This window comes from Anser cygnoides, chromosome Z (genome assembly GCF_040182565.1).
Source record: "Anser cygnoides isolate HZ-2024a breed goose chromosome Z, Taihu_goose_T2T_genome, whole genome shotgun sequence".
Lineage (NCBI taxonomy): Eukaryota > Metazoa > Chordata > Aves > Anseriformes > Anatidae > Anser > Anser cygnoides.
Window position 1 is genome coordinate 75,288,632 of NC_089912.1, and position 16,938 is coordinate 75,305,569.

Consider the following 16,938-nt stretch of genomic DNA (forward strand, 5'->3'; position numbering starts at 1 on the left):
TGGTGGCCAAGAGGGCCAGTGGGATCCTGGCGTGCATTAAAAGGAGCGTGGCCAGCAGGTCAAGGGAAGTGATCCTCCCCCTCTATTCTGCCCTGGGCAGGCCTCACCTGGAGTACTGTGTCCAGTTCTGGGCTCCCCGGTGCAAAAAAGACAGGGATCTCCTGGAAAGAGTCCAGCGGAGGGCCACAAAGATGATACGGCGCCTGGAGCGTCTTCCCTATGAAGAAAGGCTGAGAGACCTGGGTCTGTTCAGCCTGGAGAAAAGAAGACTGAGAGGGGATCTTATCAATGTTTATAAATACCTGAGGTGTGGGAGACAGAGGGATTTGTCCAACCTCTTTTCAGTGGTTTGTGGGGACAGGACAAGGGGCAATGGCCACAAGATGGAGCACAGGAAGTTCCGCACCAACATGCGAAAGAACTTCTTCACAATGAGGGTGACGGAGCACTGGAACAGGCTGCCCAGGGAGGCTGTGGAGTCTCCTTCTCTGGAGATATTCAAGGCCCATCTGGATGCCTACCTGGGCAGCCTGCTCTAAGGAACCTGCTTTGGCAGGGGGGTTGGACCTGATTATCTCTTGAGGTCCCTTCCAACCCCTACTATTCTGTGATTCTGTGATCTCCTCCTCCTGATTATACATGTCATATAGGAGGATTTCAGGAGAGGATTGTTGTTGCAAGCCCAGCAGCAGCAGCAGGAATAGGCATGTGAAGAACCAAGTTGATCCTTGTCCTCTATGTAAAATTAACAATGGTGGTGAAACACCAGATAAAATTGGATTATATTCTCTGTTTACCTTGCAGCAGAGAATTTAGCATGCAATTTTGACAAGGGAGTGAGAACTGGAGCTTGAGTGTTACTCCTGGTGGAGAACATTTCCAGCAATATTAGCTGAAGATGCTTGGATTTTTGTTACTTTCTGTTGTAATAAAAAGTCTAATCTCTTTACTGAGATTTTTTTTCCCTATTCTCATAGATTATAAAGGTAAAAAGGCTCGTGTTCATGTGGTTTGATCTTGGATACAGGATCTAGGCCTTGTCTAAACTCCTATTGAAGCTGGAGTAATTTCCTTGTAACAAAAATGAATGAAAGATTTTCTCATTAACCAATTCCACTGCAACCTTTGGTAGGTTTCTGTAATCACCACCAGCTGAAATGAAGCAGGCTGCTTTTGTTTGTTGTGAATATAGTGTGATTTACCCCGGGCTTTGTTATCTTTGTTGTGTCAGCAGAGTGCAGCTGTTGCAATGTTTCACTGAGCAAAAATGGGGCCTGCTGTTCATCGGATTTCACCAATAGCAGTGCAAATGAGAGTTAAAACATTTTGATGGCATCAGAATGGCCCTCAGGAGGTTCAAAAGATTAACTGTACAGTGTTCACAGTAGGGTGAATCATGGAGAAACCAGTCAGTCATATCCAATTCCAGATGTCATCTTTGTGTTTGTCTTCAGGGATGGTGTCACAACAGCCCATGGTGGGGATGGAAAGGCCCAGTTCCCACCTGAGAGGAGAGGGACAAAACACTTGGACCACCGAAACCATGGATCCAAAGGAAAAAAAAAGTATTTGAAAACTGATACTACTGCTCCTACTGCAGGGAAGACTCCAGCGAGTCTTTCAGGGTTTTGAGTGTTGCTAATGTGTAGGGTTCCTGCCATCACTGAATGTGGAGACAATATATTGATCAAGTCTTCTAAAACTGTCAGCTTCAGCCTGAAGCTCGTCATGCAAAATGATGACTATTCCCAGGGCATTTCATAATAGGTGACCAATAAAAACAGGGTATGTAGCTGAGAATAGTCAGCCAATAGGGGGAAAGAAAACGCAGTTGTAATCTCTATTAGAGACCTTGTTTAAGTACACAGAAAAACAAAACAAAACAACAACAACAACAAAATATATATAATTGTATATACATACATAAATCTATGTTTTATATCTATGGATAGCACTAGGTCCAGCTGAGATGTAAGACATCAAATGTCTTTTAAATAGACATCAAATCAAAGATCCCAGTGGATTTTTGCTCTCTGCAGAGCTGTCAGTCTATATCAAACCTAAAGCAGACTGATCCTCAGCCCTGCCTAATTGCCATATTGTTTTCTGTTTGTTTGCTTGTTTTTGTATTTTGTTTTTGTTGTTGGTGGTGTTTTTTGTTGTTGTTATTTGTTTATCTTTCCCCCTTTACTCTTCATACCTTTCATTTTGGTATTTTTCTATTCAGTCCTTGAATTACTTACTACTGACTTAACTTCTGTCTTTGTTTTTACATTTCTTGTCTTGCCTAGCTTTAGCTTTATTATAGTCTGTCACAGCTCAACAATTGTTTTTTCAATAATGCTAAACCAGGGATCCTCAGCTATGACATTGTGATCTGGGCCCTTGGTCATCGTAGCTGAAATCCAGACGGGGGATTACAGCTGCATGCCAGTCAAGTTACTGGTTGCATGAGTTCTTTTTAGGATCCCCTCAGAAAATGCAAGCATTCCAGAAAACTAAGGAAAAATGATATGCCAGTTTCCTTGGTTATTCTGTTGTATGTTATATGAACAATTATTTATATGAAGTAATGCATTAAAAAATTCTGCAACTTAATATGAATTGTGCACAAATCTATCAACTATGAAGATTTAATTAACAATTTAGAAAAACAGACAAACATGTTGATATGTTATTTCACTGCAGTTTTACTCTCAGCTTTTGATGGGTGCATTTGGGGTCTCATAACTCCACTGTCAAGGGGAAATATGGCATTAGTAATGAGGAAAAACTTTTTTGACAGTTAGTATTTTAAATTTCACAACACTAAATCCAACACTGGAATCAGAAAGGTAGGGTTTAAAACAAAATAATTTAATAGAAGGTTAACTTTTAGGATAACCTTTCTATCAAGGTAGATCAATAAAGGCCCTGTGGTCATGAATGCAAAGGACTTTTTATATAGTTGGCTGAGTCCATCTCTGAGATATCTTGGTATTCTGCCACTACACATTCTACAAATCCAGTGGCATCTTGTGTGATAAAGCTTGGGATTTGCAATCAAATTGCCTTCGGTTGTCTCTGTGCCTTGCTCACAAGATAAATTATTGTATAGATGGTTGCACCCAGTACCAAGACTATGTCAATGCCCATGGGCAAGATATAAGATGGCAAATCACAAAAAAAAAAAAAAAAAAAAGATGCTCTTCAGTGAAAGCTGGTTTTAATAGAATAAGGTCCACAGGAGAACAGATAGGCAAATTTTGTAAAGTGAAAGGGATTTCAGTGGTTACTAAAATTTTATGGTTTCTTCGTAGCATGTGTGGTGGTTTTTCTCAGCTGGGCAGCTGAACTCCATCACAACTGCCCTCAAAGGGAAATGGGGAGAAAATACGATGAAATGGGCTCAAGGGTTGCAATCGGGATGGGGAGATCGCTCAACAATTATCATCATGGGCAAAACAGACTCAGCGTAGGGAGATTAATGTCATTTATTACCCATTACTTACAAGATAGAGCAGTGAGAAACTAAAAATTCAAAATAAAAACACCTTCCCTCCATCCACGCTCTTCTCCCTCCTCCCGCTAAGCAGCACAGAGGAACAGGGAATGGGAGCTGTGGTCAGTCCCTGATGCTTCGTCTCGTCTTCTCCTTTGCGGTCACTCTGTGCCCCTGCTCCACGCGGGGTCCCTCCCACGGGATGCCGTCCTTCCCGAACTGAGCCTGCGGGGGCTGCCCACAGGCAGCAGCTCTTCAAGACCTGCTCCCACACGGCTCCGTACCACGGGGTCCATCCCCCAGGAGCAAACTGCTCCAGCACGGGTCCCCCACGGGCGGCAGCTCCCCCCAGACCCCCTGCTCCTGCGTGGGCTCCTCTCCACGGGCTGCAGCTCCGGCCCGGGGCCTGCTCCTGCGGGGGCTCTCCATGGGCCGCAGCCTCCTCCAGGCCACATCCACCTGCTCCACCGGGGGCTCCTCCACGGGCTGCAGCGTGGAGATCTGCTCCGTGTGGGACCCGTGGGCTGCAGGGGGACAGCCTGCTCCACCAGGGGCCTCTCCACAGGCCGCAGGGGAACTGCTGCTGCCTGCCTGGAGCACCTCCTGCCCTCCTGCTGCACTCACCTGGGGGGCTGCAGGGCTGCTTCTCACTCCTCTCTCCCAGCAGCTGTAGTAAAGCAGTATTTTTCCCTTTCTTCAATCTGCTCTCCCAGAGGCACAAACAACATCACTTAGTGCCTCGCTGCTCAATTAAACAGAGTTGAAACAGTATAGGTTTCATCAATAGTGTATTCCTCTTCACTCTGCTTAATTTCTGTGGCTGCAGTATAGTAGTCAGAAAGACCACTGAGAATGAAAAAAAATTGACATCTGCATGGTCATAGTATATAATTCCAGCAGGACTTGTTTTCATAGTAAATTGTTATAGTTAAAATAAAAGATTGTCAGATGACTTCGTTAGAAAAACTCCATAGTTTCATTTTCTGATGAGAACCAAAAGAACCATTGGAGAATAAGCATATTTGAAATAATGAATAAAAAAACAAGGAAAGGAAATTATGCCAAAATTAAACATTGTAACTGTTTCCTATTTGTTCTGTGGCTGCTTAATAATGGAAACTCTAATCTGCAGCCTTGTGCACATTAATAATGCTGTATCCATCCATTGCCCAGTGCTAATTTACAAGGGAATACTTACAGAATGAACTAATGAAGGAAATGCTAAATTAATTAAGAACTTGTTCTTACAACACAAGTCAACAAAATCGATTGCAAATGGATCTTTGAAGTGCTACTTCACTAAATAATTCCACTATAAAAAAGTGTTGTGTATGCAAAACACATCATTTTTTTTTTTTTCCCCTGGCATATGTTCAGCAGAGAAGATATTAACATGAACCCTATTGCTCTCCCTTCTCAAGCTTGATGTTGTTCCTTCAGCTGTATTTCTGAGGAAACTGGAAAGAAACAGATATGGCCTATTGTGTAGCTGCCACATACAGCAGCTCTTGCTTTTACATCAGTTTGATGCTGTACAGCAAGGTGTCCAACTACGTGTCAGCTGCCTTTGGACATTGATAGTGACTATCCAGGGGGTCTTCAACTGGCACTGTAGACTGACACATGCCAGAGAACACTGTACCAACCATCAATCTGGTTTTAAAAGGATCTAGGAGAGTGACTCAGCCTCATAATTAACAATTTCCCTTGCATGAATCTGCTCCTTTTTCATCTGATTTGCCAGCTCTGAGATTTATGAACACTACCACACATAGCAGCTGCTGAAATAAGCTGCGAGACACAGAACAGCTCGGAGAGGCTGTGCAAGGGTACACTGGGAAACACAAGAGGAAATTGAAATAGCAAGGCTTTGGAATTGGTCGATGTGTCTGGCTGATATCTCCCATTCTGAAGGTAGCCATAGGATGTGCCTTTGCAGTGGGGAAAAAACGGCAAGCAACTTGTAGAGAGTAATGGTAATGGCACACACATTTTCTTGCTGTGCATTAATACTCCTTGCTAATGGCTGTCTTGGTGACTGTTAGGCCATTCAGTGACATTTTAAAGGCAAAACAAACAAACAAAAAAAAACCCCACCTTCTGTTGTAACTGAGGAAATGTCCAACTGGGGAACCTCTGGAGTTTCATGGTACCTAGCTGCTGGAAGTAATCCAGATCTCCTTTCAGTTATTTGCATTGTGGCAAGGTTTCATACGATGTGTTCATATGAAAGGTATGCCATGCAACCTCCCCTCTTTGATGGACATTTCTCTGATTGTGCTTTGTGGGGTGTGGATCAGAGTTTTCATAATGCATCAGTTCACTGTCTGGCTTCCCAAGTGACAGGCAAGAACAGCCACACCAGGCCCCACCACTGAGAGCTCAGCTCCCACCCCCTGCAGATGTGGCTTCTCTCAGAAACTAGAATAAATATTGTAATCTCTCTCCTCAAAGAATATGAATTCATACCCCAAATTATATGAATTATTTTTGGGCTTATACCTGTTTCTTTTCTCTGTAATCCACCGTGAAAGGTTCTGTGATGAGACGTCAAAATATTTTTTGATAGAAAACAACAAAAGGTGAGTGGTGTGCACGTGGTGTATGAGAAGCTCAGGGGAAGCAGCTGCTGGTGGAGCAGGTGAGTGGGGCGAATCCTGGGTGGTAGCAGGAAGGAAAGTGTGTGGTGTGCCTCATGTTCTGCAGTGAGGCAGGAGGAGTTTCTCCTTCTGTACCTCTGTCCTGCTGAACTGGTCCTCTTTGTCCAACTGTGTTCTCACTTGCTGCTTATGTGAAGTCCCTCTTCTGTGAAAGCTATTGCAAAGAAGCAGCCTAGTAAATACCTGCTCTGTAGCAGGATACTTCCTTTAATGTGGTTTTATGCAGGATGTTGTTTCTTTTTTTAAATTATATTCCAGAATCATTAGTTTAATTTGAAGCCTTTTCACAACTTTTTCTTCCATTAAAGGATTGAAGTTAGTTAGAATGAAGTCATGCACAAGAAAATATCCACTTTGATTTATGAAAAAAAACATTCTGGGAAATCTATTTTTGTCATTCATTTGGAATGGACAAGATTATTTTACAGCTTTGCATATGAAATATATCCCTTTACTGTATAAATGTATTGGCAAAAAGTGATTAGACACATGGGTGAGAAGCTGTAACTGAGCCAGTTATTTAACCATTTATTTTTAGCAAAATTTTCTGATATAAAGAAAAGCACAACTTTTCTTATATAAAATCGAAAAAAAGGTTTACAGGCAAGTGTTGCTGAACTGTCAGTCTGAAAATTTATCTTATGATTACACAATTGCAATGTTGAAAGAGGAAAAAAAAATGTTTCTCTCAGGTTATTTTTCATTGCTTTCTCTACAGCAAGTCTTATGGTGGCTGACTAGAAGTCAGCCATAATGCAGAATGCAGTATTTCATGCTATCTTCAAGCATGTAGGTTTGACCAGGTTACATAATGTTATTGTGACACTAATGACAAGTTTACACATGCCTGCAGTTATTTCAATTTGGCTTAAAAAGCAGGCTGGAGTCACCCAGATAAGTATCTCTGAGAAGCTCATGTCTTTCCTCATGTCGTCAATGAGAAATAAAAACAAACAAACAAGAATAACAAAAATAAAATGGTTCACCTAACAAAAAAATCTTAAAAATGAAAAACGTATTACAGAGAGAAGTTCATTTGACTGCACCTTAGGAAGAAATTAATTTTAGAATGAAATTCTTTGCTCAGAAGGTGGTGAGGCACAGGGACAGGTTGACCAGAGAAGCTGTGGATGCTCCGGCCCTGGCAGTGTTCAAGGCCAGGCTGGATGGGGCTTTGGGCATCCTGGTCTGGTGGGAGGTGTCCCTGCCCATGGCAGGGGGTTGGAATAAGATTATCTTTAAGGTTCCTTCCAACCCAAACCATTCTGTGATTCTATGATACAGTGATCTGGCAAAGATGCATACAAGATTCAATCTTTTCACTAATTAAATGGAGACATATAGGACCAAAAATAGAATTTTAAGCTTGGCCTAGTATGTCAGCAAGTCATGTAGCTCAGTAAGCATGAATTTCAGTTGTTATGAGAATAGTAAGGTGAAAAAGTAGATTTGTGATATCAGACTTAATAGAGGGAAACTATGATAGAGGAAGCAGAGTCTTGCATTTTTAGTCAAGAGGTGAAATGGAAAGAATCCTCCAATTAATTCAAGGTGTCCAGTTTCATGTGCTGTCTTACAGATCATTCTGTTGAATCCTGTCACTTAAGGAAAATTCCCACTGTTTCTTATACAGGTCATAGTTATTATTTCCAGTGTCTAAAGCTCTCCTGAAAGTAAGCTCCAAAAATAAACCTTCCTTATTTTCAGCTTTCTAATTTAGCAAAATGGATTCCAGCTCACAGAAGTCATGAATTTAAGTGATACAGATAAGAAAGTATATCTGGAATAGTGTCTATTCCAGTATCATCTGTGACATCTCATTAGTGCTTTCTTACTTTCCACATAGGATTGAGTTAAAAAAAAAAAAAAGGAAACAAAAATAAAAACCTGTAGATGCATTTTCTAAGCTACCTAGTTCTGATATGTAATCTTACAGTACATTAAACTTTATCCATTGTCCCTTCCTCTTCTCTGGAACTCCTTACTATTACCATTTTCTGGGAAGAAGTAAAATATATATATTTTTTCTTTAAAATGCCTTTACCTTGCATTCTTTACAAGGAGACAATAAAATAGTGAAGCAATAAAGATATTTCACACTAGTTTTAGGTTATTCATAAAGTAACAGGGCTTTTGATTTGGGTGAGTGTATTATTTTGTTCAAGCTGTAGCTTTTTTATGAATTTTATGGAAAATTCACTAAAATCTTTCAAGCAAAAATATATTCAAACGTAAGAAAAAGTACTGCATTTTTGTAGATCTTATAAAATGTGCAAAGTGTAAGTAATTATTATGGAAGAAACTTAAGCTTTAAAAAGCCTTATTTCATCCCATGACTCCTGCTGGCATGCAATGATTACATGCTCTGATTTATTTTTGTAAAAGTTTCCCAAGAGCTGCTGCTACACAATGATGATATATTTTCTCCTCTAGATGAATATACCTCTTTTGTTTGCTTTTGTACCCCTAAGTTTTATAGAAATTTTAACTTTAAAGGAAAAAAATATGATAGCAAATGTTCATACAAAAATATTATTTAACAATCATGCCATGATGCAGTGATGCAAAAATATAGAAAAATGTGAAAATAGAAATCAATTGAAGATATTTTGAATTTAATTTCCAACTAGATAATTTAGGTTTAAAATGTTAATACAGTACTTTGAAAGTTCTAAACAAATAGTTTTCAAATCAGTGCAAACAAATATGTTTTATCAGAACTGTTGAGCATTTGTTTTCCATCTCAGTCAAAATATTTTTAATTTAAAATGCTAACAGCAAAATAGAATTTAAATAGGAACAGTTTGAATTGACATGCTTTCCTAAACATTTGATTTAAAAAGATCAGTGGGAACTTGCCCTGTGCTGTCTAGTTGTTCTGCAGTAGTGCATCTGCCCAAGAGCTGAAGACATGAAACATCAGGGGTGGCAATTTTGCATCTTTTATAACAGCTTGTGTAATCAGATTCTTGATGTATGAAGGAAAATTATAAAGGCACTTAATTATTGTTTCACTTTACTTGGTGTTAGTTTTTCAAGCTGCTAGTAATATAATATTCAAAACTGATAAATCATTTTCCTGTCTTTGACTGCTTATTCTGATCAGTTAGCACTATTGTCTGCAGGTGTTGGACAGTTATTGCATCCCACACTGTGTATTCCTGTTGTATTTGTCATGCCCTAAGGAGCTTGTACGTCCCATGGTTTTTCAGCACTGCCTGACAAATCTTTGGCTCTGTTTTGCAAGGCTGCTTTGTGCCATGAGAAAGCAAACCCTATATCTTATATAATTAATTTTCTCCTTTGATTTCCTCTCCACTTTGTTCAATAAATGAAACTGCTACTCCAAGACATATCAGTGAAAATTTAATATAGATTTGGGTTCTGATATTGCCAGACAGAGCAGTCATTTATTCAGAAGTGGTAAGGAAGAACTGGCTGCTTCTTTAATTTGATCTGTTCTCTTCTTCATATTATGCATGTAGAAGGTACAGGAGATAATTTGAATGATAGATTCAGTAGAAATGGGATGGAAAATACTGTAGATAACACTATGGATGATATTTTGTCATATATGGATGATACTTTGCAGCTCTCTCTGCGAAGGTACCCGGCAAATACTCAGGCATGCGTGGTGCCTGAGCTCTGCTGCAGCATGAATCACCCCTTCTTCTCATTCATTACATGGCATTTACCAGCCTTGACTTACTCTTAACAGCAGGTTAATGGTTCATGTCCCTCATGGCACCTTTCTGTATATCCAACGTGTCTTCATGCTGTTTTCTTCTGACTTCCCAATGTCTTCCCTAGGACATTTTTCATAATTTTAAAATGGGCTTACTCCTTGTTTCCTGGAAATCTTAAGGATGCCTTCAAAAATGTAAACCTGATCTTTTTGGCAGGTTTTCAGTTTCTGATAACAATTCTTTGCAAACTGAACTGCTGGGAGAAGAGTATTCAACATAACTTTCAAAAAGTGATTGAGCAGTGAAGGTGGGAGAGCGGAAGTTCAAAATGGGTCTACTGGAGAGGTGCCTGAGGTTGTCATGTATGCCTTGTGACTGGACACCTCCAGCTGCACATACAGGAACAGGTAACGGGGTAAGGGGTCACTCCTGCTCACTTTGGAGGTTGTGCTGCATCCCTTGTTTGTCTAAAATTGGCCCTTTCAGCCACCCTGCCTCTGTTACTTGAGGTTAGCACAGATTGTGAATAATATTTCTCTGAAACATTCCCTGCACCCTGATTCCTCAATATCTTACTGCACATCACTTCACACAATCTGTTAGGTTTAAGCAGAATTATTGGTGATCTGTACTTCAAGGGCTAAAAACCTGCCTCTTTGCATGTGATTGTGAATCATGACATAGTCATGGGGCTCTGTTTTGCAGGGAAACTGAGTTTTAGGGCACACCTGGATATCTGCAGTCCTTGAAGCACATGGAGCAGAGAGAGGGGCCAGTATGAGCTAGCCTAGCAAACCTAGGAGGTGTGCACACTCCACCTTGTGGAGTGTGACTTGTTCATGTCAATGTCCACCTGCTACACCACAATGTTAAATAAAAAAATAACTTTCAAATAATTAAAAAGGACTTAAATCTTTGCCAAACTTACAACTTAGAGACTACAGTGGGTTGGAAGAATGCAAGGTAGAAGTATGTTTTTATTTTTTTAAACATTGTTCTTGTTATTAGCTGAGATTCAGCTGCTACTGGGAGGAATTTGGTTGCAATGGGCCCTGTTTCTGTTGTTGCTAAAGCATAGTTTTCAAAGCAGCTTTCAGTTTTGTTCTTTATCTTCTTTCCAATTATTCTAAGTTACAGAACTTGTAGCATCCAACCAAAATTGTTAAAACATTGTCTACATATCCAGTCCTCTGTTCTTTCTCTAGCGACACCAAAATGTATTCCTAGGGAACTGTAGGAACAGTACAGACATATGTGATGCTTTCCCCTAATCCATTCCCAATATTGGACATTGTGTGTGTGTGTTCAGAGGATCTCCTTTGCCTGTTGTGTTCATGTAGGATGCAACTGATGGTAACTCTCTCATGATATTCAGGCACTCCCTGAAGCAACCTAATATTCCTGCTTCCACAGCACATCTGGCAGGGAGCTCCACATATCTGTGTATGACCTGCTTTGTGAGCAGTCTTCTTTTGCTGGTTGTGAACCTGTCTCCAGCCACCTTCTTTTGATGGCTGCTGCTCCTTTGCATTAGCAGAGGGAACAGCCAGTCTTTACCCAGTCCCTTTATGACGATTATGATCTTGTAAGCCTCTGTCATTTCACTGAAGAATACTCATTTTTCCAAACGGTCTGAATTCAATCTGCTTAACCATTCACTTTCCAGAAGTGTCATGTCTGACCTCCAGCTTGTTACAAAAGTTTTCTTCCTGTTCCCAAGATGGCAACATGTCTTAGTGACTGTGTGTTTGGAAGGGATTGCTGCAACGTGCTGTCCCTGAGGCTGACTATGAGTGGTGAACATGTTCCAGGAGGCACAGAGTGCAGCTGCTCTCCTTTGGTTTCAAGCTAGGCTTTGATACCCCTTTCTGTTTTTTCTTCTGTGTTAAGTCAATTAATGGATCAAGCTTCAACTTTATATTAAACAAAAATAAATATTGATGTGTGAGCCATTATGACAGGTCAATTCATCTGTGACACCACAGATCATGTAGACTCAGGAGAAGTGCAGACAAATTTATTTGTTGTTCAGAGAGGTCCACCTATAGAAAAGTACTATAGGAGATTACCTCAATCTGGAATTTTGCACCATTAGGGGGTGTTTCTGTATCTTCCTTTGGATTAATGCTACTACATATATGTGTATATATATATATACACACAAATTTCACTTCAATAAAAACAGGAATTTAATAAATTAATCAGTCCACTTTAAAAATATTTTAGTGTCAGTGACCATTATGCACAACAAAGGACTGTGCAGCACAGCATCCTTCTGTGTGCATATTAAATGTCAGATTTGTGGTGAATGGAGTCAAATCTGGTTGGAGGCCGGTCACTAGTGGAGTCCCCCAGGGCTCGGTACTGGGGCCGGTCCTCTTTAATATCTTTATTGATGATCTGGATGAGGGCGTCCAGTGCACCCTCAGTAAGTTTGCAGATGACACCAAGCTAAGTGCGTGTGTCGATCTGCTCGAGGGCAGGAAGGCTCTGCAGGAGGATCTGGATAGGCTGGAGCGATGGGCTGAGGTCAACTGCATGAAGTTCAACAAGGCCAAGTGCCGGGTCCTGCACCTGGGCTGCAACAACCCCAAGCAGAGCTACAGGCTGGGAGATGAGTGGCTGGAAAGCTGCCTGGCCGAGAAGGACCTGGGAGTATTGGTGGATAGTCGGCTGAATATGAGCCAGCAGTGTGCTCAGGTGGCCAAGAAGGCCAACAGCATCCTGGCCTGTATAAGAAGCAGTGTGGCCAGCAGGTCGAGGGAAGTGATTGTGCCCCTGTACTCGGCTCTGGTGAGGCCGCACCTCGAGTACTGTGTTCAGTTTTGGGCCCCTCGCTACAGGAAGGACATGGACGTGCTCGAGCGAGTCCAGAGAAGGGCGACCAAGCTTGTGAGGGGTCTGGAGAACAAGTCTTACGAGGAGCGGCTGAGGGAGCTGGGCTTGTTCAGCCTGGAGAAGAGGAGGCTCAGGGGCGACCTCATTGCTCTCTACAGTTACCTGAAAGGAGGCTGTAGAGAGGTGGGGGTTGGTCTATTCTCCCACGTGCCTAGTGACAGGACGAGGGGGAATGGGCTAAAGTTGCGACAGGGGAGTTTTAGGTTGGATGTTAGGAAGTACTTCTTTACCGAAAGGGTTATTAAGCATTGGAACGGGCTGCCCAGGGAGGTGGTGGAGTCACCATCCCTGGAGGTCTTTAAAAGACGTTTAGATGTAGAGCTTAGGGATATGGTTTAGTGGAGTACTTAGTGTTAGGTCGGAGGTTGGACTCGATGATCTTGAGGTCTCTTCCAACCTAGAGAAATCTGTGAATCTGTGAATCCTGGGAGGTGACTGTTTAGTGGAACCTGTTGCTCTCTAGGTTCAATGAGAAGAGTAGAATCTGCTTTGTTTGGTAGTAAGAACCAACAGGAGTCTTTCAAAACATTAGATGCACACGTACAGATCTGCAAACTCTGTAGTTTTCATACTTGCCCATAAGAAAAAGTCAGGGAAGCACATTGTCAGCCATTCATGTGTACATACTTTTGATTTTCCTGTGTAACTACAGGTAGAAGACCAACATTTGGTAAATATACACTGTTCAAAAGTCAGCAGCATTGAGGCCACACTAAAAAGAGCTATTTTTTCCTATTCTGTATTGCAGCTTGGGAGACTGGAGTGTAGGAATGTTTTCGTCATTTTTTCAAGTGATACATTATCCATTATAAAATGGAGAAGAAAATAATTTCTGTCCATTTTCTAATGCTCAAAGTGTGAAACTACAGAAGGAGAAATGGCAATGTAAAATATTGATGAAGTGCAGTTTACATTATTTCTCATGCTTTGTGGTAAGGACAAAAAAGGCGCTTCTGCTTCTTTGGCCTCTCACCTGTGTTCGTTCAGGATGGAAAGACTTTCCTTTCACTTTCTACAAGGCTTAGGACATCTTTTAGCAAATAGTAAGTGAATTTTCCAATAAACTCCTTGTCTTCTCTCTTTCTGCAGCTACTTTGCTTGAGTTTCCTCTACTCTAGATAGCCTACACTTTTCCTTATCTTTTCCTTAAATGTTATTATTTTCTTTTTTCCTTGTGGCAGACATTCTTTATTTGTTCTGATTTTGCTAATTCTATAATGTTTTCATCTGGTTTCTATTTATGGTGTTAATCCGGTATTTTTCTCAAATTTATGAGCACTTTTTCTTCGTCTTCCTCTTTCAAGACCTTTCACACACTGGCAGACCATTAAGATCTCTGATAATTAATGGCAGCTCATCATTCATTTTCATTACATTACTATGCAAGTCTTCTGAGAACAGCAAGGGAAGCCATAAAGTTGCTCACCTTATAAACTGCAGTGTGTCTTTTGATTGATATATCCCTTTGTCGTTAATGATCCCTGAGGATATAATACGAACATTGACCTAAAATAACCCAACAAGAAATAGGGAGGAAGATTTTATTTTCTATTAACCGAGTCAGAAAGACCTCAGAGCTAACAGACTGATGTGATTGGGATAATAGTTTTGGAAACTTGTCCTGTATCTTGCTAAAAGCAAAATTGCTAGTCTAGTTCTTAATCCAATGTTGGAGCAATCAACTAACGCTAGCTCTAGAAGATTACCTTCCAAGTGGATGTGCCTTGCATGATACACTGGATGGTACAGGTGTGTGTTTGGTGTGCGGTCTGGTGTATCTGTGTTGAAATAACTGTTTAGTGACAAGGTGGGTGACTGGTGTTATTTCTGATTCATGTATAGAGCAGATAATTTTGCAATATGTTAATATGTTTTAGTTTATAACATCACAGCATGCACGATTTTCAATTTTAAAATAGCTGGTGGAAAAGTACTACTGAGCTAAGTCCAAATATCATTCTGTTGAAAGTACTGATATAACTTCATCTCTGTTATAGAGCATGTGCCAGACTCTGTCTCAGTAAAATGAGTAAGGGTTATCATTCCTATATATCATGAAGGACAGTAAGTCAATCTCCATGTAAACCTTGGACTTTCTGCCTATAAGAGCCTGATTTTGCCTGATCTTTAGTTCAAACAAAATCATTTTAAATTTTTTTTTCCGTAGGGAAAACATAGCCAACATAGCACAGCAAAATGCATCCATGAATTCTGGATTAGAATAGGAACCTGAGCAAGGGCTGAGTCCATGGAGGAATTGAGTTTGACAATTATTGTAGACTGTGATAAATCATCAGTGTTGTGGGACAGAACAGATTAAAATTTAATATTGTCTCTTTTGTAAATGGCTATATCTTTGGGAACATAAGGATATGTGATAAATGAAGGATTTGAAAGGGCATTGTAAGAGGATTGCTTGCACATTTTGGCATGCTGTGTACCACTGCAGTACGGTGGATGTCTGCAGAGAGGCAGGTTAAGTGGTACATTGCTCTGGAGGGACGTTGGCTAAGTGCTTTTCTCACCTCTAATCACAACTTTTCAGAACAAAGGTGTGGTTTATTTAAAAATAATATCAGTACCCTGTCTGCATTTAATAATAAGGAAAACAAATAAAAAATATATGTGGGAAAATGTTTTTGGAATTTGGATGGAATCATAGAATCATAGAATTATCTGAGTTGGAAGGAACCTTAAAGATCATCTATTTCCAACCCCCCTATAATGGGCAGGGACATCTCCCGTTACACCAGGTTGCTCAAAGTCCCTTCCAATCTAGGGCATCCACAGCTTCTCTGGGCAACCTGTGCCAGTGCCTCACCACCCTCACAGTAAAGAATTTCTTCCAAATATCAAATCTAAATCTACCCTCTTTTAGTTTAAAGCCATTCTCTCTTGTCCTACCGCTCCACTCCCTGACCAAGAGTCCCTCCCCAGCTTTCCTGTAGGCCCCCTTTAGGTAATGGAAGGCCCCTGTAAGGCGTCCCTGGAGCCTTCTCTTCTCCAGGCTGAACAACCCCAGCTCTCTCAGTCTGTCTCCTACAAAAGAGAGGTGCTCCAGCCCCTCGATCTTCTTTGTGGCCCTCCTCTGGATTCACTCCAACATCTCCATGTCCTTCTTGTGCTGGGGGCTCCAGAACTGAGTGCAGCACTCCAGGTGGGGTCTCACAAGAGCACAATAGAGGGGGAGAATCACCTCCCTTCATCTGCTAGTCATGGTTCTGTTGATGCAGCCCAGGATACAGTTGGCTTTTGGGCTGCAAATGCACATTGGCTGCTCAAGTTCAATTTTACACCCACCAACACCCGCCGGTCCTTCTCTTCAGGGCTGCTCTCAATCCATTCTCCTCCCAACGTGTATTTTTGCTTGGCATTGCCCCAACCCAGATGCAGGAGTTGGCCTTGTTGAACCTCATGCGGTTCACACAGGCCCACCTCTCAGGCCTGCCCAGGTCCCTCTGGGTGGCATCCCTTCCTTCCAGCATATCATTGGCAAATTTGCTGAGGGTGCACTCAATCTCAGGGTCCATGTCACTGACAAAGATGTTAAATAGTGCTGATTCCAATATGAACCCCTAAGGAACACTAATTGTTACTGATCTCCTCTTGAACGTTGAACTCTTGACCACAACATTTTGAGGGCGACCATCCAACCAGTAGATAGAAATGAGTATATTATTTTGTTAGGATTTTTTTGTTTGTTTATTTTGTCCCAGCCAGACCCAGTACACCATTTGTACTGCCTTGTCTGTGTTACTGTCCTATTAGAAATAATCTCTACTATATGAAGATCTCATGGAGGTATGCACATTAAAATCCTCCTTAAACATGTCCTTTACAGCAAGGAAAGCAGGAAACCATGTTGCACCTGTAATATTATCAAAAATGTGTGTCTTAAAGATGTCATTTTTCTGGCAAAAAGAAACAATCACTTCAGTGTACACCATGTTGGCTCCTACTCAGTTTCTCCTCTCAGAAAATGGTCTCCAACTCAACCATGTGTTGCAGTGTATTAAATAAGAATCCAAATAATCCATATGACTTTATACAAGGTCTGTGTGAATTCTTGAATGTGAGTATATCTACTGCTGCGTTCTTGAACTGTTGAGCCAGTGCTTTGCTCTGACCTAGCCTGTGTAATAGCTCTGCTTAGGTAGTGCTCAGAGTTTAATAAATCATAGACATATTTCTTCACCCCATGTAGGGGTGGGGT